This window comes from Zalophus californianus, chromosome 6, assembly GCF_009762305.2.
Source record: "Zalophus californianus isolate mZalCal1 chromosome 6, mZalCal1.pri.v2, whole genome shotgun sequence".
NCBI classification, from domain to species: Eukaryota; Metazoa; Chordata; class Mammalia; order Carnivora; family Otariidae; genus Zalophus; species Zalophus californianus.
Window position 1 is genome coordinate 68,466,718 of NC_045600.1, and position 27,492 is coordinate 68,494,209.

Consider the following 27,492-nt stretch of genomic DNA (forward strand, 5'->3'; position numbering starts at 1 on the left):
CAATAATGCAATACTGAAAATAAACTCCAAATAAAGTTGTTTACAAATTAAAAAAAGAGAGAGAGAGAGAGAGGTGTTTATAAGAATCTTAAGGATATCCCCCAGGAAACTTAAAAGGGATGATCTAAATGAGATTAGTAGGTATAGGTTTTGTCTAATGAACTGAATCCCACTAACATAGGAAAACAGAATTTTAAAGATAATAGTATGAGGAGAAAATACTAGTTTGGTCTGGATTGGACATATACTATTAAAGAGAAATCTTTGTTCCCTCAACTTTTGTGGAGAGAGAGCAGGCTGAGGAAACTACTCAGCTGCAATACATAGGCTTTCTACTGCAAAGGAAGGAAGACTCGGAGGGCAAAACAAGCCTGGAAGTCAGAGCCAAGAGTAATCCCATTTTTTTTTTTTTTTAATGAGAAAGTATGTAATGGTTATTCTTGCTGCACCATTATGTTAAGTTTGTCCCACCATTGTATTTGAGTGGTATAGAATAGACAATTTATCTCTTTAGTTCCCACATCTTCAGATAAAAAGGAATTAACTGTAAAGCTGCAATCAAGGAACCGCACCTGAGGTTCCTTATTTCCACATACACTTGATTTAGATAATGAAATCCTAGACTCCAAACCTGAGGCTGTAATGGTTTGAAAATCTGGAGGGCCCTGAGAGGGTGAGTGCATTTTTCATGTGGCAGAGATGTGCACTAGTCAGAGGAAGGTCTGAGGAAGCACATTGTATTTTTCAAGAATAGTCTGAGCAACGTATCTGATCCCTCACCTGGTTTGGTGATTTGAGCTTTTCACGTACTTGTTGGCCATTTGTATGTCTTTGGAAAAAAAAAACGTCAATTCAGTTCCTCTAGCCAATATTTTTTAACTGGAATGTTAGTTTTTTGCTATTGAGTTGTAGGAGTTTTATATATTTTGGATATTAATCTATCAGATGAAGGATTTGAAAATATTTTCTCACATTCCTTAGGATGTCTTTTCATTTTTTGAATGGTTTCCTTTGCTGTGCAGAATCTTTTTAGTTTGATATAGTCCCATTTATTTTTGCTTTTGTTGCCTTTGTTTTTTGTGTCAAATCCAAAAAATCATTAAGAATGATGTCAAGGGGCTTACCACCTATGTTTTCTTCTAGGATTTTTTTTTCTTTTAGTATTTTTAAGGTTTCAGGTCACACATGCCAGTCTTTAATTCATTTTGCATTGATTTTTGTATATAGTGTAAGACAGTGATCCAGTTTCATTTGTTTTGCCAGTGACTATCCAGTTTTCCCAACACCATTTATGGAAGAGACTGTCCTTTCTCATAGTATATTGACTCTTTTGTCCTAAACTAACTAAACACCTATGGCTTGGGCTTATTTCTGGACTCTATTCAGTTTCATTGATCTATGTATCCATTTCTTATGTCAATATCATACTGTTTTGGGCGCCTGGGTGGCTCAGTTGGTTAAGCAACTGCCTTTGGCTCAGGTCATGATCTTGGGAGTCCCAGGATCGAGTCCCACATCGGGCTCCCTGCTCAGCAGGGAGTCTGCTTCTCCCTCTGACCCTCTTCCCTCTCGTGCTATCTCTCATTCTCTCTCAAATAAATAAATAAAATCTTTTAAAAAATCATACTGTTTTGATTACTATAGTTTTGTAATATATTTTGAAACCAGAAAGTGTCAGCCTGTCAGCTTTGTTCTTCTTTTTCAAGATTGCTTTGGCTATTTGGGGTCTTTTGTGGTTCTATACAAATCTTAGGGTGTTGTTGTTTTCATTTCCTTGAAAAATGCCTTTGGAATTTTGATAGAGATAAGCACTAAGTCTGTAGATTGCTTTGGGTTATATGGATATTTCAACCATATTTCTTCCAATCCATGAGCATGGGGTATCTTTCCATTTATTTGTGTCTTTTTCAATTTCTTTCATCAATGTCTTATAGTTTTCAGTGCACAGATCTTTTATCTTGGTCTTCTGATAACATAAAGAGCCGATTAACACATATTTTTATGTTATATGTATTACATACTGTATGCTTACAATAAAGTAAGCTAGAGAAAAGAAAATGCTAAGAAAACCTTAAGGAAAATACATTTACAGTATTGTATTCATTGAAAAAAATCCACATATACGTGAACACATGTAGTTCAAACATATGTTGTTCAAGGGTCAACTATAATGAGAACCAAATAAATTAAAATTCCAGAAAGTGGAAAACTTGTCAGAAGTGGGCTGATACTCAGCAACTGTTTTGTGGGTTTTTTTGTTGTTTTTATTTTAATTTCTCCCCATCTTGGATGGAAGATGGGCTGGGGGCCAGAGGACTCATTTACGATTTTGAATGAAAACAAGATCGAAGTCTGACCAAGCCAAGGGCAGCTTCTGGGGAAGAGATATCCAGCAAAGCTTTTAACAGTTTCCAGAGCCTAGAGTGAACTGGAGACTTGGAGAGACTCTAGAACACAACCAGATTTCCCCTCAAGCTGAGAATTCAGAAGTTTGGCTGAAAGGTTTTGCAAGGCAGAATGAAATGTTCCCCAGTCATGGGGTCCTGAGGAAAAGCTGCCAGAAGAAGAGAGCCTGAAACAAAGCAGGCAAAAGACGAAAGCACTAAAGGGGTGTTGGACTGACGCTGAGTCTGAACACACAGTGTGTTCCAATGCTGGGTGCAGTTTGAGGGTAAGAATCCAGAGTTGGGGGGTGCCTGGGTGGCTCAGTTGGTTAAGCGACTGCCTTCGGCTCAGGTCATGATCCCAGGGTCCTGGGTTCGAGCCCCGCATCGGGCTCCCTGCTCAGCTGGAAGCCTGCTTCTCCCTCTCCCACTTCGTCTGCTTGTGTTCCCTCTCACGCTGTGTGTCTCTCTCTGTCAAATAAATAAATAAATAAAATCTTAAAAAAAAAAAAAAAGAATCCAGAGTTGGTCCTGCCAGGTGGCTGATGGGGGCAGAGAAAGCAATTTTAGCATTCAGAAACTGTAGTGATACAATTGACAACTTCAGGAACCTCAAACACACAGTCAGTTTTCACTTCAAAACACTGTCCAAATTATGAAGCCCTATGGAATGGGAAGCTAAAAAGCTAATTAAAAAGCTCTGAAGGTCAGTACTTAATATATCGAGCTGAGCAGAGAAAGATCTGTCAAGTTCCTAAATCAAAATACACAAGAATACACGGGCAACTCAGATACATAATCAGTCTCATTCAAACTGTTTTCCCAGCTATCTCTCAGCCTAATTCTTGAAGGGACTTAGGTGACCAGAACATTATTCTGCTTGCCCAAAACATGAAAGAAATAATCCTTTCTCTTAGAAGATAATAACATCTGCAGTTTCCAGTATTATTTTATAGACATCCTTTATTACAAAATAAAAATTACAGACTTAGTCAAGGTTATCTGAGCAATAATCAAATATCATACTTAATGGAGAAATTTTAGCACTTTTACCTTTGAGACTGGAATGAGAAAAAGACTTCTATTCAAAGTTGTAATGGGAAGTAAAAGCCAGCTCAAGAAAGCAAATAAAAAAATTGTAAGAATTATGAGGAAATAAAAGTGCCCAAGAAATTTATGTATAAATTTTAAAAAATACTGTAAGACTACAAAATACAAGTTCAATATGCAACATTTTAATTACTATATGCCAGCAATAAATAGAAAATGAAATTTTAAATTATATCATGAAAAATATTATCAGAAATTTAATACATGATGTAACAGACCTCAATAATAGAAAATAAAAACATTACTGAGAGAAATTAAACAAATACCTGAATAAATGGAAAGATGTGCTATGTTCATGAATTAGAATATGTAATGTTAAAATTAAAATATATGCAGAATAGATTAAATGAATGTTGAATAAAATTTTCATGAGTTATTTTTTACAAAATAAGAAAACTGATTTTCAAATCCACAGGAAATACAAATGGTCAAGTATATATACAGCATCCCTGAAGAAGGTAACAGAATGTATCCTCTCTCAATTCTCTTGTGGAGGTTCTAAGTCTGAAATCAAGGGGTCGGCAGGGCCATGCTCCCATGCTCCAGAGAAGAACCATTCCTTGACCCACCTTTTGGTGGGTCCTAGCATCACTTAGCTTGTTGACACATCACCTCAATCTCTACTGCTAGCTTCACCTTGTCTTCCCCTGCAAGTCTGTGTCCTTGCCCCTTCTTTTGAGGACACCAGTCATCAGATTAGAGCCTGCCCTAAATCCATGATGATTTCATATTTAGATCCTTTACTAATGTTATCTTCAAAGACCCTATTTCCAAATAAGGTCACATTCTGAGATTTCAGATGGACATGAAATTTGGGGGAATGCTATTTAAGTCACTACACTTAAATTTGTTCTAGGTGTTATAACAAATAATGAAAAGCCTTACCTTAATTTTTTTTATTATCTTATAAAAGTGTTTATTGGGCTGAAAGTCTCAACCCATTAGTATGTCAAGAAGAAACAAAAATTAATGAAATAGAAAAGAACAGCAAATAAGTTACAAGACACATAGTAAGGATAAATATTGTTCAGCAAAATTCTGTTTCTGAATTCATATGTGTATGTGTGTGGTCTGGAAGTAAATATATTTCTTAGAGTGAGTTGTTCCTTAAATGGCTTTAAGCTATTACACTAGAACAGATCTTCCTAACCATCTCTAAATTGGCCCACGCTCTTTTTCAAAGTACACATCTGAAACTCACTTGTGTTTGTAGACAGTTTCTGGGTTTTTTGTTTTGTTTTACTTTTTCTTTTCACTCCCTCTACTCATTTCTCCCCCCATCTCCGGCAACCACCAATCTGTTCTCTGTATCTATGGCCTTGTTTATTTTTTTTTTCTTTTTAATATTCCACATGTAAGAGATCATACCGTATTTGTCTTTTGCTGATTTCATTTAGCATAATATCCTTAAGGGCTATCCATATTGTCACAAATGGCAAGATTTCATTCTTTTTTATGACTGAATAATATCCCATCACACACACACACACACACACACACACACACACACACACAAATTCCTTTACCCATTCATCCATCAATGGACACTTACATTGTTTGCTTATCTTGGTTATTAAAAATAATGTTGCAATGAACATAGGGGTGCATCTATCTTTTCAAGTTAGTGTTTTCATTTTCTTTGAATGAATACCCAGAAATGGACTTGCTGGATCATATGATATCTCTATTTTTAATTTCTGAGGAACCTCCATACTATTTTGTAGAGTGGCTGCACCAATTTATATTCCCACCAACAGTGTACAAGGGTTCTCTTTTACACTTGTTATTCCTTGTCATTTGGTAATAGTCCTGGAGCTTCAGCTTGAGGGATAGGCTTCAGGTATGGTATACATCTAATGGCCTGTGGAGCAGCTTAAAAGAATACAGGCCATGGATATCTTCTTAGTGCTGTCCCTCTGCCATGCTCCAGTTCACCAGTATCTCCCAGAAAAGAGCTTATATACTTACCTGGAACCCTGATTTATACAACTGCTGTCCAGGGGACACTGCCAGATTGCCTGATTCTGGTGGCCAGCAGGGCTTATGCTTGTGGTCCCACAGCATACTGTGGGATATACTGACATACTTTTAAAAGCTGATGCCTGAAGGTCTGGCTTCCAAATAGACTCAATCTAGATGCTGAGATCCTCCCCTTAGGGACACTGACAGGCCTTGGCACATCCTCAACTACTGTGAGCTATTAAAAATATATTAGGCTGTTTGGAAAAACACAAAAATTTGAGAGATGACAAAGAGCTGAGGCAGGATTGAACAGCAAGTTTAATCTCCCACATGAGGCCACTTCTTCAAGACTGGGAGAGCAGTTGCATCATCCACTGTATAGAAACCAACATAGGAGTCAAGCAATATGAAGAAACAGAGGAATGTTTCAAATGAAAGAACAAGATAAAACCTCAGAAAAAATTAATAAAATGGAGAGAAGTAATTTACCTGAAAAGAGTTTAAAGTAATCATCACAGTGATGCTTACTAAACTAGGGAGAAGAATGGGTTAACAGTGAGAAGTTCAACATACAGATGGAAAATACAAGAAAGTACCAAATAGAAGTCACAAAGCTGAAGAATGTAATAACCAAACTGAAAAATACACTACAGGGGTAACATCAGATTAGGTGAAGCAGAAAAAATGACTGTTCAACTTGAAGACAAGGTAGTGGAACTCACCCAATTACAGTAGCAAAAAGAAAAGAGAATTAAAAAAGTGAAGATAGCTTTAGGGATTTATAGGACAACATCAAATGGACTAACATCATATTATAGGGATCCCAGAAGGAGAAGAATGAAAGATAGGGGCAGAAAGTTTATTTAAAGAAATAATGGCTGAAAATTTCCCTAACCTAGGAAAGGAAACAGACATCTAGATCCAGGAAGCTCCAAGAGTTCCCAATAAGATGGACCCAAAGAGGGTCACACTGAGATACAATATAAATAAAATGTCAAAAGTTAAAATTAAGGAGAGAATATTAAAAGCAGAAAGAGGAAAACAACTTGTTACCTACAAAAGAATCCCCCTAAGACTATGCAGACTTTTTCAGCAGAAATTTTGCAGGCCAGAAGAGAGTGGTATAATATATTCAGAGTGCTTAAAGGAAAAAACAAAAAACAAAAAAAACAAACTCTTCCAACCAAGAATACTTTATCTAGCAAAATTATCATTCAGAACTGAAGGAGAGATAGAGTTTTCTGGACCAGCAAAAGCTAAAGAATGTCATCATGACTAAACTGGTCTTATAAGAAATGTTAAAGGGACTTCTTTAAGCTGAAAAGTAAGGGTGTTAAAGAGTAACAAGAAAACATATGAAAGAACAAATCTCACTGAAAGCTAAATATATAGTGCAAGTAGTATGGAGGTTAAAAGACAAAACTAGTAAAAATAATCATGATGACAATAAATAGTTAAGGAACACACAAGATAAAAAATGTAAAATGTGACATCAAAAACAAAACATTGATAGGGAGAGTAAAAAAGCTGACTTTTAGAATGGGATCAAACTTAAGTTATCAATTAAAAATGGAATGTTACAGATTATACATAATATTCATCATAAGCACAAGCAAAAACCTACGGTAAATACACAGAGAGAAGGAGAAGTTTGATTGATTTGATGACTTAAAAAGTCATCAAACCACAAAGGAAGAAAGCAAGATAAGAAAGGAACAGAGAGGAATTACAAAAACAGTCAGAAAATAATTAACAAAATGTCAATAAGCACATACCATAATTACTTTAAATGTAAATAAACTCCAATCAAAAGACATAGAGTGGCTGAATGGATAAAAAGAAAAAACAAAACAAAAGAAGACCAGCTATATGCTGCTGCCTATAAGAGACTCACTTTAGATGTAAAGACACAGGCTAAAAGTGAAGAGATGGAAAAAGATATTATATGCAAATGGAAACCAAAAGAAAGCTGAAGTAGTATAGCTGAAGAATATCAAACAAAACTGACTTTAAAACAAAGGCTGTAATAATAAAGATGGATGTCATATAAATGATAAAGAGATCAATCCAAAAAGAGGATGTGCATTTATAAATATTTATGCATCTGACATAGGAGCACCTAAATATGTAAGGCAAATTCCCCCTAAAGGGAGAAATAGACAGCAATATAATAATAGTAGGTTATACCTACTTACATCACAGGATAGATCATCTAGTTAGAAAACCAATAAGGAAACACTGGACTTGAATGACACATTAGACCAAACAGACTTCACATATACACAGAACAGTCCATCCAAAGGCAACAAAACACACATACTTTTCAAGAGCACAAGGAACATTTTCCAGGATAGATCATATTTTTTTTAAGATTTTATTTATTTATTTGACAGAGCGAGAGACAGCGAGAGAGGGAACACAAGCAGGGAGAGTGGGAGAGGGGGAAGCAGGCTCCCCACCAAGCAGGGAGCCTGATGCAGGGCTCGATCCCAGGACCCTGGGATCATGCCCTGAGCCGAAGGCAGACACTTAATGACTGAGCCACCCAGGTGCCCCAGGATAGATCATATGTTAAGCCATAAAACAAGTCTTAATAAATTTAAGAGGACTGAAATTATATCAAGCATCGTTTCCACCCACAATGGTATGAAACTAGAAATTAATTACATGGAAAAAAACTGGAAAGTTCACAAATATGTGGATATTAAACAACATGCTACTAAACAAAGAAATGAAAGAAGAAATAAAAAAAAAACCTCGACAAATGCAAATGAAAATATACTAAAATTTGTGTGATGTAGCAAAAGCAGTTCTAAGAGGGAAGTTCATAGCAATAAATGTTTACCCAAAGAAACAGTCTCAAATAAATAATCTAACTTTATACCTCAAGGAACTAGAAAAAGAACAAAGTCCACAGCTACTAGAAGGAAGGAAATAATAAATATTAGAGCAAAAATAAATGAAATGGAAACTGAAAAAGTAGTAAAGATGATCAATAAAACTAAGAGCTGATTCTCTGAAAAGATAAACAAATTTGGCAAGCCTTTAGTTAGATTCACCAAGAAAAGAGAGAGGACTCAAATAAAGAAAATCAGAAATATAAGACAAGTTACAATTGATACCACAGAAATACAAAGGATAACAGACTGTTAGGAATGAAAACACACCTTGCTCTTAATTCTGTAAGCACCCAAGAAAACTAAACAAAGGAGTCTGTTACTTAGACACCATTCCCAGGATTATCTAACCAGGAAAGATAAAATGCACTATAACTACAAGAAGAATATACAGTGACCAGCCAGGACATGCAAATTATTAGTTCACTGGACTGAGAGGATATACTCAAAAGGCTTGTCAGATGAACAGAGCAAGAGTGCAACGAAGCAGTCAAGACCGCTTTTGAAGTGCATTTGGGTAAAAGGTAGATGTGGGACAAAATGAGCACAGGCCGTCTGCAGTTGTTTTTTGCTAGGTGTGGCTTGGCTTCAATAGAGTTGCAACATGTTCTTACAGAAGTCAAAGCACTGGCACACAAAACCCATCCTTACTCATAAAGAGCTTGAGTTCTCGAAGGAATCTCTGCAATTCAGGGATCATTTAATACCTCAAAATCCCATGAAACTTTTTAAAATAAAGAAATTTCATCCCATCTCCAAATTTCTGAATTAGAATGTCCAGAGGCTGAGAACTAGCCATATACACTTTTGAAAAGTTTCATAGATGACCTAGAGAACTACAAATTAGAAGAAAAGATTATTAAGAAAAATGCTGTTCATGTAGATTCTATCTTTAGTAGAGTATTTGCCTTGAGATTCTGTGTCGATTCTACAAATTGAAAGTAGTTATGAGAATGAAATATATGTCCTTAGGAAAGTCAATTCAAATAACACTGGTCACTGTGACTGGGGATATAAAATACAATCTACTTCTGCTCCAGGAGCCCTCAGTCCAGACTTTGCTAAAAGGAAAGGTATAATACCCACCTTTGACTACTGTCCATTTGAGGTCATATTCTTAGCTTTCTTTCAGATTTATCTCCAGGAAGAATAATATTTTCACCATAGTTAAATGCCTCCATTTTTCCCATTCTTTGAAACTTCCTGCAATGAGTAACCAAACCGCTTATTTGATTTGGCTATTTTTTTTTTTTTTTAAGTTTCTGGAGTATGCTCAGCATGACCTCCACATCTTATTACTATTTTATGGGAGGTCATTAAGTCTCCTTCTCAGAGATGAAGTAAAACTTCATGTGGGCTCCAGTTTTCTGACTTTGATGATGATGTCTCCTAATGGTTTCCTAGTTTTCAGATTTGATTACATTAATGTAATATATTTCAGGCACTAATGATTTTATCTTTGAGAACCACGTTTAGATCACATAAGAACTCCCTCAAAAAAGGCTTTTTATGAAAATGCCACCCACATTTTCACTTATGATGCTCTCATCCTCATCATCATCTTAAATCCTTAAGGAAACATTTAGCAAAACTTCTCATAGTGAAGACTTCTGTCATGGGCAAACAGTTAAATAGATGCCAACTCTTCCAAAGCCAGTGCTTGCTGATGCTTGCTCCCTGGCTGGCAAAAGAACCTTTTGCACAAATGCTAAGAGGTTTCTTGGCTCCACTATGTACTATAATTCACCCTGTTATGGAGGAAAACAGCTGTTTTGTGATCTTGGTCTGGACATCTGCCATATTGTCATACTGAGTTAAAATCCCAACTCGCCTCTCAGCACTGCAGTTCAGTCTCTAGGCTATTGGATAATGAATGGAGAGAATCCTTGGACTTTCTTTTAATTCATTGACTTTGATTGTCCTAACTTACAGCATGTTTTGTTATTTATCAATAGCCAAACTTTTAGCAATACATAGCAATAAACACATCCCTTGAAATTTCATGTTTCCAAATCAAGATGTTCAAAGATAACCACGGTCATTATAAGTGAATCTCCCTGAACACATTTCATGGTTACATGTAACTTCACTGGCTCATGTTGACACCTTATTCCCAAACCATGTACACTGCTCAAGTAGCTGGCGTCAGCACTTGGTTTGTGTGCAATCTGATGTCAACAAATGGCCCTCAATGCCAGTTATCATATATTTGTAATGTACCCAAATAAAGATTGCTGCTGGAGAAACATCACTGAGAATTCTGTTACCATCACAAATGTGAAACTTCATAAAATGAAATTGCATTTAAAAATTTTAATCTTAAGGGGTTTTAACATGAAGTACACAAGACAGTTGAGAATTTTGTATAATTATTCTCCAGAATAACATAAGTATATCCTGAAACAATTCACATGGAGTAGTCCACTTGAAATTCAGGTAATACAGTCACATCTTCTTAATAGTGCTAGGTACATATAAAAAGGAAAAGAACATAATGAGACACATTGGGAAGAATAAAGATATCACTTCCTTTCATAGAGATGCCTCAATTTCTAGGTTCCTTTGGATGCATTTACTATACCACTGTGAGATTTCACTAATCTAACCATTGCACCATGGAACAATCCACTAATAACTCACAAAGGATGATCAAACTTCATTTAAAGCAGTTAGTAGTTTATCAAAGGGACAAAATGTTAATTCCGTCTCCAAATGGACTTCCAGGGCATGGAGATTCTCAAATCTGCCAATCAGAGGAGGAAGACATGTATATACATATGCATTTCGATCACTGAATGTAAGTAATGACCATTTCATCTAAAGGGCACAATTTACGTTCTGCTCTTGTTTCTTTAGTACTCAAAGCCTGGTTTGTTTGTAGTTAGATAATATTACCAAGCCTCTATCAGTAAATCCTGATGGATTTAAGATTATCTAAAAATTACTTAAGAGAGTGAAATACTTCCCCAAACTCTGTGACTACTTTCAGATATGGACAGGAAACACGGCACATATTTCTTGCAAATTATAAATCATAATTTTTCCACAGGAAGTTGAAGTCAAAGTCACAGTACTGAACAGTAGTAATGAAAGAGTGTTTCTAGGAATAGCCACACAGAAACGACTGGAACAGATCACAATTAATCCAGAGCCAGAGTGGCTTCCATTGGTGCCATACAGTTGCAGGGACACAAAGTTATTTCCTTATGTCTATGCACAACAGCCAATTCCAGGCACACGTTCTAAATTCCATTTCCAGCACTTGGAAAAAAAGAGTATTTGTAAAGAGATGTGTATAGATCTAGTATAATGTCACTAATTCTTAAAGAAAGCACAGGATGAGACACAGATCACTAGTTATAATTTTTTAAACAATTTTCAGAAAATTTACTTTGTTGGTATTTATTTTATGAGGGAAGATTTTTCCTGTACTTGAAAGTCTGTTGCATGTAAATGTAGTAAACATTAAAAGGACAAGTATTTCATGAGAAATATTTATAAAATACTTCAGATTCATTAATAAAACACTTTAGAACAAAATAAATATTTTGTGTCATGGCAATGTCAGCAGGAACAGATCCAGTAATTATATAAGGCTTTTGTGCCCTGTCCTGAAAACACATCATTCTAAAAGAGGACATGAAAATGCATGAATGCATAACATAAAATGTCTACTGCTAAGGCAAAAAAAAAAAAAAAGAGCACTTGTAGTTCTTCAGTTCCCAACATGAGCCAATGTTTGAGAAAAGAAATGTGTTTGCTTTATACAATACTATTCACAACCAAATTATCCCAAAGTGCTTTACAAAGTAATTAGTTGGAGACTAGTATGAGAGTATGTAGGCAAATATAGGAGCCATTAAGACACTCAGCAATAGCTCACACACTGCTTTGGACATTAGAACCTGTTTTATTGAGAGTGGAGATGTTAGTTCAATTATAGAGTAATTTAATAGAATAATTGGAATTCCTCTGGGTCTAGTAAGTTTTACAGATCATCAAAAATGATAAGCTAACTCCATATATTTTTTTTAATTTCTAAAAATATCCAAGTGTGAATTAAAATATATATTTTCCCTCAGGTAATTTATTTATAAGAAATTATTGCTATGAGGTTAAATTATAACAGAAAACACTATGTAATTCTCTCCAAAAGATCCTTAATAGATTTGCTAAGGACATATTATCTCACAAATTATTTTCTTTACCTTCCCCATTGACAAACACTTCACTTGTTTTCCCCTGAGCTTTGTTTATGCAAGGATTCAACCAGAAATCCTTTTCTCTCTTCTCAACATATTTAATCCTTACCCTTCCTTTAAGTCACAGTTTATTTTTTTAATTTTTTTAAGTCACAGTTTAGATGTAACTTCTTTAATGAAAAAATCTCTCAATGGAAACATCTACCTTCCTGGTTTTATATCACATGTTTCTTATATCTCTCACTAGACCGTGGCTCAAGTTATTTTGGGTTAGCATTTACAGTTTGAGAATAAGACCCATGAGGACAGCAATAATGCCCGCCACCTCATTTATTCCCAACACATGATCAGACACATGGTTTCCTAAGTTCATGCAGATAGCAGTCTGGAGGATGTACTGTCAGGATCTTCTCTAAGAAAGCACTGCACCATGATGCACAAGTTAAACAGCTAAGCTTCTGGCTTCTACCCTTTTACCAGCCTGAAGTTTCTTCCTCATCCATCCATGTCCTAAATTCCTTTGATCCAGGGGCACTCTCTAGACACCATTTCACACATAAACAACCACTTACAGGCAGATATGGTGACATAACTTCTGTCTTCATCTTTTTACCATTTTGAGTGGCAGACACAGCTGGCTAGGATTAGCTGAGTGGCTGCCAAGTTCTTACTTTCCTCTGGTCCTCATGTCGCAGTATGGACTGCCCTCAGGTGGCCCCTTTCTCTACAGAAGCGATGAAAATAAGCAATAGACAAAATAATAAAAGAATAATTAGAGAATAAAAAGGGGAGTTGTAGTTCTACCTAAAATGCATCATAAAATGTTAAATTCCTTTTGCTCTAAAACCTATCTCTGTTTCCCACATGGTCGTTGAATGTGCATGGAGGAGGCCCTACTTTGAGTGTTTACTCAATAAAGGCTATGAAATAAAAGGTTTCTGTTAAGCAGCACCATGCTTTGTCAGTTTGGATTTTGCAGTCACTTTTTTTGTCTTGGGCTTCACTTTGGAAGTCTTTTTGGCCGTGAAAGGGTTTCTAGTAACAGGTGCAGCCTATTATCGGCGAAACTAGGTAAGTGCCACGGCATAGTCTGCACTGCAGAGGCTAGTTTAATTTCTGTGCGTACAGCCTACAGTTCTTTAGCCTATCTGACTAAGAAAACACATCCCAGGCCAGAAGACAATCTATCGCATTTCAAGGCTGAAGCCAATTGCCTCAGATGAACTGTTACACTGCAGCCACCAGGGAATATAGAAGCTGCTGATATTACCAGTTTGGGCTCTCTTGTTTATCAGTGACAGACAACCAACCCAAACAAGTTATTCAAAAAGGACTTGGTTAGCTCACCTACAGAACAGGTCAGCCTTGATCCTGGGGCTCACGTTAATGTTACCAGGATCTGATCTCTCTTAAACACTTAGCCCTGTGTTCTTGGTGTTGGCTCCATTCTTTGATAGGAATTCCCCTTATGGTGCCAAAATGGATGCAATGGCTTCAGCTTCATATCCTGTAAATGCAAGTTCTATAGTCCCAGGAGATCTCTGATTACAAGTCATTAGCTCTGACTGTGTCAGGAGATCCCCACCTCACCCCAGCCCCCGAAACAATTACTCTAGCCAAGAGAATGCAGTGCCTAATTTCAGAAGTTGGAAAGGAGTCAAATACCATCAAATAAGCAAGGGCTGAAAGTAGAGGAAGGGTGGTTTACTGAGGGAAGTCAGGGTGCCATTTGGAAGGTAAAGGGGGAACAAAAATAAAGGCCAAATTGTAAAGAGCTGCTATGCTATAAATATAAAAAAATTTCTTTTTTGCTTCACTAGGGGTTTAATGCAGTACCAATGACATTCTTTGTGACATAATTTCATTTATTTCACTTTAGGTGGACTTTGTATAAAAATTTGCATAAACATTTAGGTAGAAAATATTGTCCTCACAGACTGATCTACAAATTCACATATCGATAAAATAAGTAGGTATACTTAGGACATTATGAGCTGTTAATGGCATTTTGCCAGCTCTCTAAGTTCTGGAAGCCTCTTTGTGTGATCAACACCCTCTAGGATGAGCAGATTAATCTCTCTCAGTTGAGTTAAAGTTTCAAGATATTGAGAACTCTTCCATCAAACTATTTTCCCCAACTTTACAATTTATTGAAATTTATTGAGCTATTAGCTGCTACAGATATAATGAACTGCAGAGACAAATTCTCTGCCCTCATGAAGTTTAATTGGTGTGGTGGTATGATCAATCTGCATTCTGAAAAGATCATTCTTATTGAAGCATATGTAGGGAAACTAGTTAGGTAGAAACTACAATAGTGTAGGTGAGAGATGAACCTAAGTTTAATTTGAACAGAAACACATGAGATGGAGCAAAGTCATAAGAATAGAAAGAAAATCTGTAAGACTGTTGAATCACAGACCTGTACCTCTGAAACAAATAATACATTACATATTAAAAAAGAAGAAGAAGAAGAAGATAGGAAGGGAAGAATGAAGTGGGGGGAATCGGAGGGGGAGATGAACCATGAAAGACTATGGACTCTGAGAAACAAACTGAGGGTTCTAGAGGGGAGGGGGTGGGGGGATGGGTTAGCCTGATGATGGGTATTAAAGAGGGCACGTTCTGCGTGGAGCACTGGGTGTTATACGCAAGCAATGAAACATGGAACACTACACCAAAAACTAATGATGTAATGTATGGTGATTAACATAATAATAAAAAATAAGAATAGAAAGAAAATCTGAATATAAACTGTCATTAACTTGCCAATGGCTAAGAGGTGAGGCTGCTGTGCAGTGGGACATCAACGTTGCTTCCTATATATCTGACTTAACAAACTGAATGGATGGTCCCATACTCTCTAATAAGGAACACTGAAAGAGGACCAGGTTTGAGAGATGCCAGATATTTTTACCTCTCTTATGACTCTAATAATATATCTTGCATTTTACTTTTAGCTCTGGGCCTACCTTATTCTCAATCACAATATTATTGCCTCATTCAGTGAGAGATCAAGTTTTAAGAGTTTCATCTGACCCTAAAGCCATCATCATGCCTGGCTCATAGTAGTACCTATTTATTGTGGCCCACCTACTTTTGTGGACTGATTGACTAAATTAATGAATAAGCAAATAAAAAGCCATGTATTACAGTATCTAAAATATACTATTACATTATATACCTTTCTATTAACCATTATGTTTTGCAGGATTCCTCTTTAAATGTTTTGTTTTTTTTTTTATTTATTCATGAGAGTCAGAGAGAGAGAGAGAGAGAGAGACAGGGGCAGAGGCAGAGGGAGAAGCAGGCTCCCTGCCTAGCAGGGAGCCCGATGCGGGACTGGAGCCCAGGACCCTGGGATCATGACCTGAGCTGAAGGCAGACGCTTAACCATCTGAGCCACCCAGGTGCCCAGGATTCCTCTTTAAAGAACAAAATTCTGAAATTTTTGAATAACTAACTACCTTCAAAATATGATCAGTCTTCTAATTGATTATAATAATTTATCCCCCTTTAAGAGGAAGGCTTTGTTTGTGTTTTCCAGTTTTACTGATATAACTGGCATGTGTCACTGTCTGGTTTAAGATGTGCGGCATAATAGTTTGAATTACATATATTGTAAAATGATTACCACAGGTTTAGTTAGCATCTATCACCTCTTATAGATAGAGGAAGTTTTTAATCAAACAAGAGGAGCAAGGAAATTATACGGGTAAACATAATGAATAGAAAGGCAACCATGTACATCTTTTCTCTTGTACAAAGCTAGGGAAGGCTAGGTCAGAAAAGCCAGTTTCAACAATTACTGTCCTTTCTCTTCCCCACCCCCCAGCATTAAAAGCTACATGAAGTGGGAAGCACTGAACACAAAGACTAAAAGAGCAGGCAAGGGAAAGGTAAATAAGGACCTAGTCTCCACGTTAAGGTATTTAGATTTTATCTGGAAGATGGTCATTTGCCTTTGTTCTCTTTGCCTCTGAACTTCCAAAAGTACTTATTTTTAAATGTTCATTTGACTATATAAGCGCTTTATAACTGACACTCTATTATACTTGTCAATTATTTCTTCTTTCACTATTTAACTTTTCAAACGTTTGTCATATTTGAGTCATAGCTAAGCCTTTGAGTTGGAGGGCTACCTTGATCTTCTTTATAGTCTGGTCCTTTCCCTTACAACTGTCTTAATTATAGTTAGCAGTTGTTTGATTGGTAGGCTTCCCATTAGTTTTATTATTAGGTGGTTCTTATCCTTTCGGTTGTAAATGGTTAGCCTTTAAAATGTGAATAAAGAACATATTCTGACAATGTCCCTTCCACCATTTCAGCTTTACTCTCATGTTCTTCATGGGTTGGAGTTATTCTCAATCAAAAATGATTTCAACTCATAAATCTCCCATATAACTTCAGAGGGAATGGCTCCTAAAGCACACCCTCAGGGTTATTTTTTAATCTTCTGATCTTGTAATCACTAGAGCTCAAATAGTTCCCAAGTTACTCTATAACTTTTAGACAAGCATTGATTTATTTTCTGAGTTTCATCTTGCCAGACCTCTCATTTTAAAGATTGCTTCAAAAATGAGGTCTATGTTACCTTAACACTGGCTCTTTCCTTGGTACATGCCCTGCTGTTAACTGAATATATGTCAGAAACAAAGACATATATAGGGCACTTTCTATGCTAATCATTAAACAGACCTTATGTTTTTCCTCTCAGAATTACCTTGGGTAAAATAGCACTGTAGACCTGGGCTAAAGGAACTGTAACATTTTCTAATGGAATCTCCAAATGGCCCAGTGTTTCTCAGTCCTGGCTTTGCATCACATCACTTGGAGTAGAGTTATAAAAATATGCATGGTGTAAGGTGCACCAGAGATATTGTCCTGGAGTAGTGCCTGGACATTAGTGACACCAACAATCAGCCAGGCTTGGGAAGTATGTTGCACAAGTCAATAAAATTGTTTTCTTGTTTGGCTGCTTGGTTTGATTTTTAACAAACAAGAATCTAAAGACCCTAGGTTCAAGTGGGTTTGCTAGTAATTACCTTGTGAGTTTGGGTAAGTCATTTCATCTTTCCAAATCTCAGATTTTTTCCTGTAAAATAAAGTTTAGATGATTTGTTTTAATCCTTTATTAGGCCAACAAATTTTATCTACTAGATTCCAGACACACTAAATCCAGATTGGATACAACCAATATCAAATAGTCACTGACCCTGGTTCATGACTTTTTAAGAAGTAACTATCATACCAGCAGTGCATTTTCATTTACAATTAAATTCTTACCAAAATAAAATTTTAATTGCACAAAAATTTTATTAACTGCTATTCCAAACACTCTTTCTTTCACCTTTCTGCTTATAATTAATTGGTTAAGTAATTAAATTGTTATATTACTCTGAAGGATTTTTGTAGTTAGAGGTCAGTGTTGGTTTCCTTTATTTTAAACACCCTATAGTTTCACTGTATTTGGGTAGAACAAAGTGGATTGCAACCAGCTTTAATTTAGTTGCAGAAACGAATAATACGGCAGAAAACATGGCCCAGGAGATAGGAGCTTAGACAAGTGAGTGTATATTTAGAGCAAGATGAGGAACTACATCAGCAAGTTGATTTCTAATCCAGGAAAAGCTGCAAGTATGATCACCCAAATCTTGAAACTCAGGTCATTGGTGCCATAATGGTCCATCCTAGAAGATGATATCCTATCGAAAACCTGATTATCCAGATCTGGTGGGCCATCTGCATACACTTTACTCATCATGTCTCTTTATATGCACTCATAAAAGGAACAGAATCATTCACACTCCCATTACCCTACTTTTTGAAAACGTTATTGTCATTTTTATCCTCTAGTTCATCTCTCTTAATCTTTTTTTATTGTTATGTTAATCACCATACATTAGTTTTTGATGTAGTGTTCCATGACTGTTTGTGTATAACACCCAGTGCTCCATTCAATACGTGCCCTCTTTAATACCCATCACCAGGCTAACCCCTCCCCCAACCCCCTCCCCTCTAGAACCCTCAGTTTGTTTCTCAGAGTCCATAGTCTCTCCTGGTTCATCTCCCCCTCCGATTTCCCCCCCTTCATTTTTCCCTTCCTGCTATCTTCTTCTTCATCTCTCTTAATCTTGATACTATTCACAGCAACCACTCAACTTCCTCTTGTTTTAATGTCTTCCAAAATAGGCAATGTTTTACCTTTCTCTTTCATTTGCCTTTTTCTACTATTTCTCCCAAACAGATAATGTGGACCTTCATGGTTTATTATATAAAATCTTCCAAATGTCCTGATTTATAAATTATGGAGTTGCATATATATACAGATATTTGAACACTATTGCTTTGGATCAGTTGCCCACTATAAGCCTCAGTAACTGCCCTCCACCTTGTCTTATTAGTTAACTCTTTGGATTCGGTTTGGGGTCTGAGTATAATTTGAAGTAAAAGAAAATTAGCAATTTGGGGTGATCCTATACGGCATTCATTCTGCAGAGAAGACTGAGTGTATTTTTAGGCACTGCATGTTTATAACCTAATTTTCCCTCATTACTTTACAGAGGTGACCTTGTTCTAATACCTCCGGCACCTGATGTTATAAAAGTGAAATTCTTTTCAAACCTGCTCTGTTAATGTGTTCCTGCTCAGAAACAAATGCAAGATAACATTAACATTCCTGCCACAAAATACCTGCTAATTTGCTTGCAGTGAAGATAGAAAGCTTTTCATTACATATCATAAACTTCATTTATGTAGAATGAGTCACCAGGCTTGCTGAAAAGCCAATGAGCATCTAATCTCTAATGGTGCCTTCAGCTCTAACATCAATCCTCCTAGTTCAACTCATCTTTTATCAGCTATTCAGTCTTTTTTTTTTTTTTAATTTCTATCCCGTTACAAAATTGTTGTTCTTCTGTCAAAACAGCTTTGATTTATGCTTTTTTTATATTACAGCTTCAGAGAAGAAAACACACACACACAGAGGAATATGCTATTTTCTCATTAAGGTCAGAATAAAATCTATTTGACAGAAAATGAACAACTTGGTTTCAAACAAATGATGACATTACTAAGTTCATAAAAGTTGCATTCCTGATCTTAAATTCTGCTTGATATGTGTCCCTCCATGTTGCTTCTCTTAAGAATGATCTGTAGAGTCCTGTGCAAATTTATATGCCATCTCTAGGCATAAGAGAAAAATAGAAAGAAGCTTTCAATGCCTTGGTTTGTTCTAAACATATTAAGACAATGGATTTTCAATTATGGTTATTCTATTAAAGTCATATCCTAATGGCATACTATCACTGATGAAGTCCTCTCTTAATCTCAGAACTTCCCTAAAGATTAACCCTGGAGATCTACTTTGTGTCAATCTTGGATCATTTCCTGAGGAGGGAAAAAGTTGTGCTTTATATATCAAACTCTAACTATAGGTTTTCATTAAACACCTTTAATGGATACTCTTACTTATTAGATACAAAATTCCTGAAGAGTTTTAGGGACTCAGAAAACCTCACAGAAAATGAACTCTTTTGCACTGGCAGAATTAGGTAGCAAGTTAAGTTGAAAGCAGTAAAGTCAATTAAAGTCAGGCAAAGAGTGTGTGTATAGAAGGTTGAAGATATTCCATCACTTTGTTTTAGTGGCATATTATGCAAACCTTAGGTTTTTTCCTTTTCAACAACAACTTTTCTTTATCCTTCCCAACAGGTGAACACAGAGGCATTTCCTTGCTGTAAGAGGCAGAGCCTGAAGTCATTATGCCCAATTGTTGTATCCTAAGGCCCTAATAGGTCTTCATAGCATCCTGATGAAAAACACAAGGTTCAGTGAGAAATCTCCCTCGAATGAAGCCTCGTCTTATTTGTCTGCAGAAAAAGCATACACCTCTTCAGAGGGTGACTTCTCTGTGTGATTAAAAATGAGATACAAAATAAAGTGTATGGTAACCAGCTGGCTCCATGTGACAATAAAGTCACTAACACCAAAGGTCTTGGAATTCTAATCCAGGCCTTCTCCACAAGTTTCACACCTCAAATTATGCCTTCTTGAGCTCAGAATTCATGGATGTGTACACACAAAGATTATATGGAAATAATGCCCTTAATATGAAGGTTTCCTGCTTCTCGATTGTCAGCTCTAGTAAGTGTATTAAAACCATCCCATCCTCAATTTTTCTAAATCTATGTTCTTCCTTAAGATTCCAAGTTTCCCCAACATTAAATTATTTATTTCTTCAACATCACCAAATTAGAACATAAAACCAGAATCCTTAATTTTCTTGATTACTTATTTACTTACATCAGATATTTTTATGCATAAATGAATACTACTATGACATTTGATGCTGACAGAAAGAGAATCTATTCTGAAACAATCTATAAGTGGTTCTGTGTTGAAGATTTTGCTATACCTTTCTTTGTCAAACACCTTCATTTCTTTCTGGGAAATTTTCCAACCCTGGGAAATTTACATTAAAATTACCATAATAATGGTGTGCAACTTCTATCACTATACACTTCCCAATGTGTTAATAAATATGCCTTTTCAGGTCCCTATAACAACACTAAAGGAGGTAAGATATGTGGTCAACCAATACAACCAATACAGGAATTTTGGTTCATACATAATTCAAAAGATCTGATTACTAGCTGCAGCTAGTATCCAAACACTGGTTTGGATAAGTCACATAACCCCTTTGAGCCTCAGTTTCTTCAGTCACTAATTTAACTAATGAAAACAAACAAACTATGAGCTATAGGTTGTCTGGAAATGAATGAAATAGAATCTATACCTTCAAGTTATGATATAGTGGAGACTCATATATATTTAAGACAACCTATATGATCCTAGATATATAAATTAAGGTTTGTAAGACCAATGTAAGGAAAATTATGTGAGGAATAGCCTTGCCAAATATTGTGTAGATTAAATAACAAAAAGGAATTTAAAAAAGGTACACATATTATGAAAGTGCAAAGAATTATTGTCAAATGTCATTCTAGTAAATAGTCCCAATGGCCCCCAAAGATGTCCACATCCTAATCCCTGGAACCTGTGAATATGTTACCTACATTATAAAAGGGGTTGTGCAGGTATGCTTAAAGAGTATGGGATGGGGAGACTATCCTGGATTATCTAAGTGAACCCAAGGTAAGGGTCCTTCATAATAAAAAAGAGAAGCACAAGAGATCAGCATGATGAGGTCTGAGAGAGATTCACCCACTAATGCTGGCTTTCCAGGTGAAGAAAGGCAGCTATGAGTCAATGAGTCTGTGGATGGCCTCTAGAAGCGACAAAAGGTACAAAAACAGACTCTCCTTTAGCCCTCCATGAGGGAATAGAGCCACTACCTTGATTTTAGCCCAATGAGACTCGCGTTGGGCTTCTAAGCTACAGAACTGTAAGATGAGATTGGGTTGTTTAAAGTCCCGGAGCTTGTAGTAAACTGTCACAGCAACCATAGGAAACTAATATACCAGGCATTAAGCTGCTTAATGTCAGACTGAAGATATTCCTAGGAACTCTGCCTCCAAGAATGAAAGGCAGACCAGAGGGGTTAGTACTCTGGGAAGGCATTTCAAGGCTAAGAAACACAAGGGAAAGGTATGCATTATGAAAAAGACACAGGGTGACTCTTCGCCTAAATGAGAACAGAAAACAGACAGACATGAACCATAAATGATCTATTGTTCACATATCATTAGGCATCTGTTGTATACAGAATTGTATGCTAGAAGTTTCAAGGAATATACAAAAGGTAAACTCCATATGTGTTCTTAAACTCAGAGTCCAGTTTTTGTTTTTAATTTTTTTGCCAAGGGCCACCTTGCTCCCAAACACACTTCCTGTTCCACTGAAGACAAATCTCAGAGAACTCCTTAGCCAGGAAGTCTGCTGATGGGAGACACCTGGAGGATCTGTCTCCCACAGAGGCCATGAGTCTCTTCCCAGCACAGATCCACAAGGGAACTTACTAAAGTACACCTTTCCCTCATTGTGCCATGTGTGCAGTTCAAGAAAACTCTAGCTCCAGGAAGATAGCCTCCTGGGCTGGAGCTTCCCTGTACACAGAGGCCTGGAATCCAACAAGCCTAAGGGTAGGAAATGTACAGGGAGGAAAGAGGGCATGACTGGGTGCTCTGGGTCAATGGCCTGGCTCTCCCAGCTGGGAACATAGGGGTGTCCTGAGAGTTTGGGCCACAGGTGGACCACACAACTACCTGTGGTTGTCAACCACCTGTGGGTATATATAACTACAACTAATACACACACAGGATAAAAGGGTCCATCCTGCTCCAGAACAGTGTAGCTCATTCCTCTGACCCCTGATTTCATGAGATCACAGAGCCAGATCTCCCAGGATCTTGGACTGGGAAATATGAGTGAGAGACAGGACCTTAGTCCAATAAAAACAAGAGGTCCACAAATGGTCCAAGGATAACCATCATTCAAATCCCTTCACCAATGGATCAATGTGAGAAATGCTGCCTCAGGGAGATGGCTTGGTGAGCAAAGGCAGGCCCTATTCCACAATGCGTGTGGGCCAAATGCTGGGGGCAGGTACCAAGAGTGAAAAGTGCATGTGTGAGCCTCTGTGGCTCTACATCAGGGTACTGTGCCATTAGCCCTCAGGTCCAGGAATTCTGGGGATGAACAGGGCCCCCAGACATTTCTGGGGGCTTCACAGGAATGCCGAGGTCCACATCCGCCGCCCCCCCCCCCCCCCCCCCCCCCCGCCCCACCAAAGCTCAAGTTACCAATTCCCCTAAAGCCAGGTCTTGCAGGAGCCTTGCAATCCCAGTATGGTCAGGAAGTTCTCTGATAAGAGCTACCCTAGGGGACCTGAATCCCACAGGTTCCCTTACTTTCGATAGGCACAGGGCTGCATGGGCTCTCATGGTCTCACTCAAACCTCCTGCTCTTCTTGGCACTGTTAAGTGCAGAGCAGGTACCCTTAAATACAGGAAAAGGGACTGATTGGGGGAGGGGGAGCGCCGGCCCGTAGGCACACAAACCTAGAAGTCCCGGAACCCTCTGGGCAGGACACTGGTGAGAAACGACGCACGCACAAGCCGGCCTCTCCAAATCCGCAGGCAAGTTTCCTTTGATTAGTCCCAGGATTTCACCCTTGAGGGCTACTTGGGGCCATAGGTAGCGATGTGCGGAGGCAATAAAGGGCAGCCAGTGTGCCTCCAGCTCCAAAGCACAGTAACCGAGTCCCCTGAGGCCAGATCTCGCAATATCGCGGGGCCAGAATCTCGCGGGAACTCGGAAGTCCTGGAAACTCCTTAACCTTGCCGTCCTGGGCAAGTCTCCTGATGAGAGGCACGTGGGAGACCTGACTTCCACAGGCGCCCTGAGTATCGAATCAGCACAGGGCCACAAGGGACTAATTCAAATAACATTTTCCTTTCCTCATCACTAGTGCAGTGCTAGAACACTTAGCCCCATGAAGATGGCCTCCAGAGTCCAGTAAAGACAACAGCAATACAGAATACCAGTGATTAAATGTCATAAAATTTAAGTAGTATAAATTCTACATAGAACTATGAGTTATAGGACGCTACAGATAAGATTATTTGACAAAGGGAGTAGTGATGTGGGGATGTGAATAGGTTACAAAGCCTAATGGCCAGTAGGAGACCAAGAGGAGGTAAAATATAGTGAATGGGAAGATTACTATCTCCATTTCCCATTGCAACTAGGGGATTTCAATGCTTATCTTTTTATATGTATTGAACGCCCATGAAAGAGTTCCTTTGTATAAAGATTTAAATGAAGCGTTTTTTGAATAATTTGACAACCACTGCAGTAATCAATTGGAAACCGGTGAACAGATTTAAGCTTGGAAATCTCAGGAATGCTTTACCAGGTTTGTAAAAGTATAAAAGATGGAACAGAGACATCAGTTGTAATAGCCCAACTTTAAGGTCAATGGGCAAAGATGTGAAAAAGACAAACTGATAGATTACAAAAAGGAAAAAAAAAAAGAAAAGAAAGGAAGAAAAGAACTAGTACTTCTTGATCACGATTTGATAAGAGAGGGAGAAGACCCTAAGTCACTGGCTTGAAGGACAAGGAACATACCACTGCCATTATTACCCAAGTAGCAACAGTGGTTAGAATATTAACTAAGTTAATCATCATAACAATTTTAGGAGATGACTTGTATCATTATTCCTGGTTTACTGGTAAGGAAACTGAGGTTGCAAAGGCGAAGTAATTTGCTGAAGGTCACCTGGTTAGCTCTTGGCAGGGCCAGCATTCAAATTCAGGCTGTGGGGCTCTGGGGCCATGTTCTCAGCCACGGTGCTGTAGAGGATGGAGTAGTTAGTTGAGAAAGAAAGCAACTTTTTTTTTTTTTAAGATTTATTTATTTATTTTGGGGGAAGGGGAGAGGCAGAAGGAGAGGGAGAGAGAGAATATCAAGCTGACTCCCCACTGAGCGTGGAGCCCCATGAGAGGCTCCATCTCATGACCCTGAGATCATGACCTGAGCTGAAATCAAGAGTAAGAGGCTTAACCTACTGAGCCACCCAGGTGCCCCACAAAAGAGCAACTTTTACTTTGAACATGTGAGATTTGAGGCAAGTGAAACAGAATATCTCTGTGGTACATTTTGCTATCATTACAGTAAGATCTCAGAACATTGCTGCTGTGTAGAGCAAAGTTGACCCTGACAAATGATAAATCTAGATACCACTAAATTATTGTTTGAGTCAATAGGACATCTTGACTTTTTCTGAATGCACTGAGAACCGTAATATTATTTCATTATCACTAAACTACAGCAATTCATAAAGGAATTAGAGAGGGAACTACTTCCCTAGAGACAGGCATGCCATATGGCTGTTATAAAAATATAGTTTTAAATAACATCAAATCTAAGCACTGTTATAGAAATCTCTTCATTTCACACTATGTATAATTTCTAAGGGGTCAATAGAACACTAAATAAGCCCCTGTAATAACAAGAAAATTATCTGATTATGTATTATTTGGCAATTATTAAAAACAACAACTTTAACAATTGTAGTTGACTTTTTTAAATGTAGGTTAAGTCCTCCTTAAGTTTTAGTTACCGAACTATCACTGATAATGAGGAAAATGATAGATATTAGTTCCAATTCAGGTACAGAATTTCTGGCATATAATTAGAGATCTGCAAACTCATATGTAGTCAAGAGATGCCTCGTTACCCACAGGTAGTTGACAAAATGCTTTACCACCTGCACACTGCCTGTTAAATTTAGATCAAGATTGACAAAATATTTTTTTTCCTGTGGTGCTTGTAACTCAAAAGCCAAAACTTCTAAGACTCCCTTGCCCTAGTTTCACTTATTTTAATTAATTAATTTATTTATTTATTTATTATTTATATTTGAGAAATCTTCCTTCATAAAAGCCTTTAGAACTCTGTGAAACTTTTTTTTTCTTCTTCTATTCCTTTGCTGTTTGGAATTCCACTTCTGAGTTACAACTATGTGAAAGCTCTAAGATAACCACAACAACAAAAGTGTGGCATCAAATTGAACCTGACCTTCTGGCAGGCATAATGGAACAAAATCTCTCCTTTAAATCCCTCCAGTATTTGGTGAATCTTCTAATCCTAAAGAACTGACTCTTATTGATTCTTTTTGTGTTATAAAAGAAATATCATATCTGAAGAACTTTTTTATAAGTCTGGAGATTCTCAGCTACTTCGTTGAGAAGAATTCTAATGCTGAGTAAAGAGTCAATCATAAGTACCGAAAGAGAGACTCTGACCATTTGGAGAAAAACATGTAGAGGAATCTTTCATTTCCTTTGAATTTCACCTTGAAGCAACTTATGGCTTTTTGACATATGCTACATTTGGTTGTAGAATCTGAGTATATATCATATATATCATATAAAAAGATTGAGAGAATTCTCAAATATTGAGAATTTATTGAGATTAACTCAAATACTGAGAATATATTGAGATTAACTCAGGGGTAATTGATTTAAACATTGGAATTTCTATCTATCTATCTCTCTATCTGTATATATACCTATGTACATGATTGTTTTTCTTACTATAATGTTAATTTGTTTTAAATTTAAATTTTCAAACACATGTGTAAGTACACTCAGTATGCATCCAGTCCTTATGTGATTTGTCAACATTTCAGCATTTTCCACACATGTAAACTATGATTTTCTGAGTTTGAAGTCCCAGCTGCCATTCACTCTGGAAGTTAAGGAATTGTTTCGGGAGCTCTAAGGTCATTCAGCTGCATCTGGGTCACTGAGCTCAGATCCAGGCAGAACAGAATGTTGCTCTTCTCCCAGTGGACTTCTTTTTTAGTGCATGTTACTTTTAATATTCACTCTCTCCCTGGGGTCTAACTAGGTTACAGTCAAAGTCCAGCTCAGCAAAGTGGCCAGATTTCTTATGCTCTTGAGGATATTGTGGACTACATTAATGTTTAAAATATGGATAAAGTAATGTGCCACATATAGATCAAGGGAATGACCTCATGGAACTTCACAATTAAAAAAAAAAGCCTTTGTATACATATGCCCTCTAAGTAAACCATTTAAATAACTTGAAGTAATTATTTTCTAGTCTTGCTTATAAGGTGGGCCCATGGCAAGGATCTCAAGAACAGTGCAATAAGGAATCTGTAATGTAATCACTTAGTGTCTAGTGAAATATTGTTTAATAGAACTCAATTGGAAGATACAACGTCTTTATAAATTTTCTTCTAAACACTGGCATTTATACTCAGCCTAGAGGTATTTTCAAAATAATTAGTTACACCAAAAAACACAATTAGTTCTAAAATAGCTAAGATCCATAGCAGAAACGAAAGGTCCTAGTTGTGATTCCAATTCATCAACAACAATACATTTTTAAATCCCCTATTTAAAACTGAAATAATAAAAAATGTATTTTGGGAGGAGCAA

At 37.1% G+C, this 27,492-nt stretch overlaps 1 long non-coding RNA gene across 1 annotated transcript; it reads right to left on the bottom strand.

Annotated features, from left to right (window-relative positions):
- Positions 1 to 13,134: 13,134 nt before the first annotated feature.
- Positions 13,135 to 23,769, bottom strand: LOC113910578. The gene is made up of 3 exons (XR_003516097.1): positions 23,577 to 23,769; positions 17,601 to 17,650; positions 13,135 to 13,279 (listed from the first exon to the last, which is right to left on the bottom strand). It is a non-coding gene; the product is annotated as an uncharacterized LOC113910578 (long non-coding RNA).
- Positions 23,770 to 27,492: the final 3,723 nt, after the last annotated feature.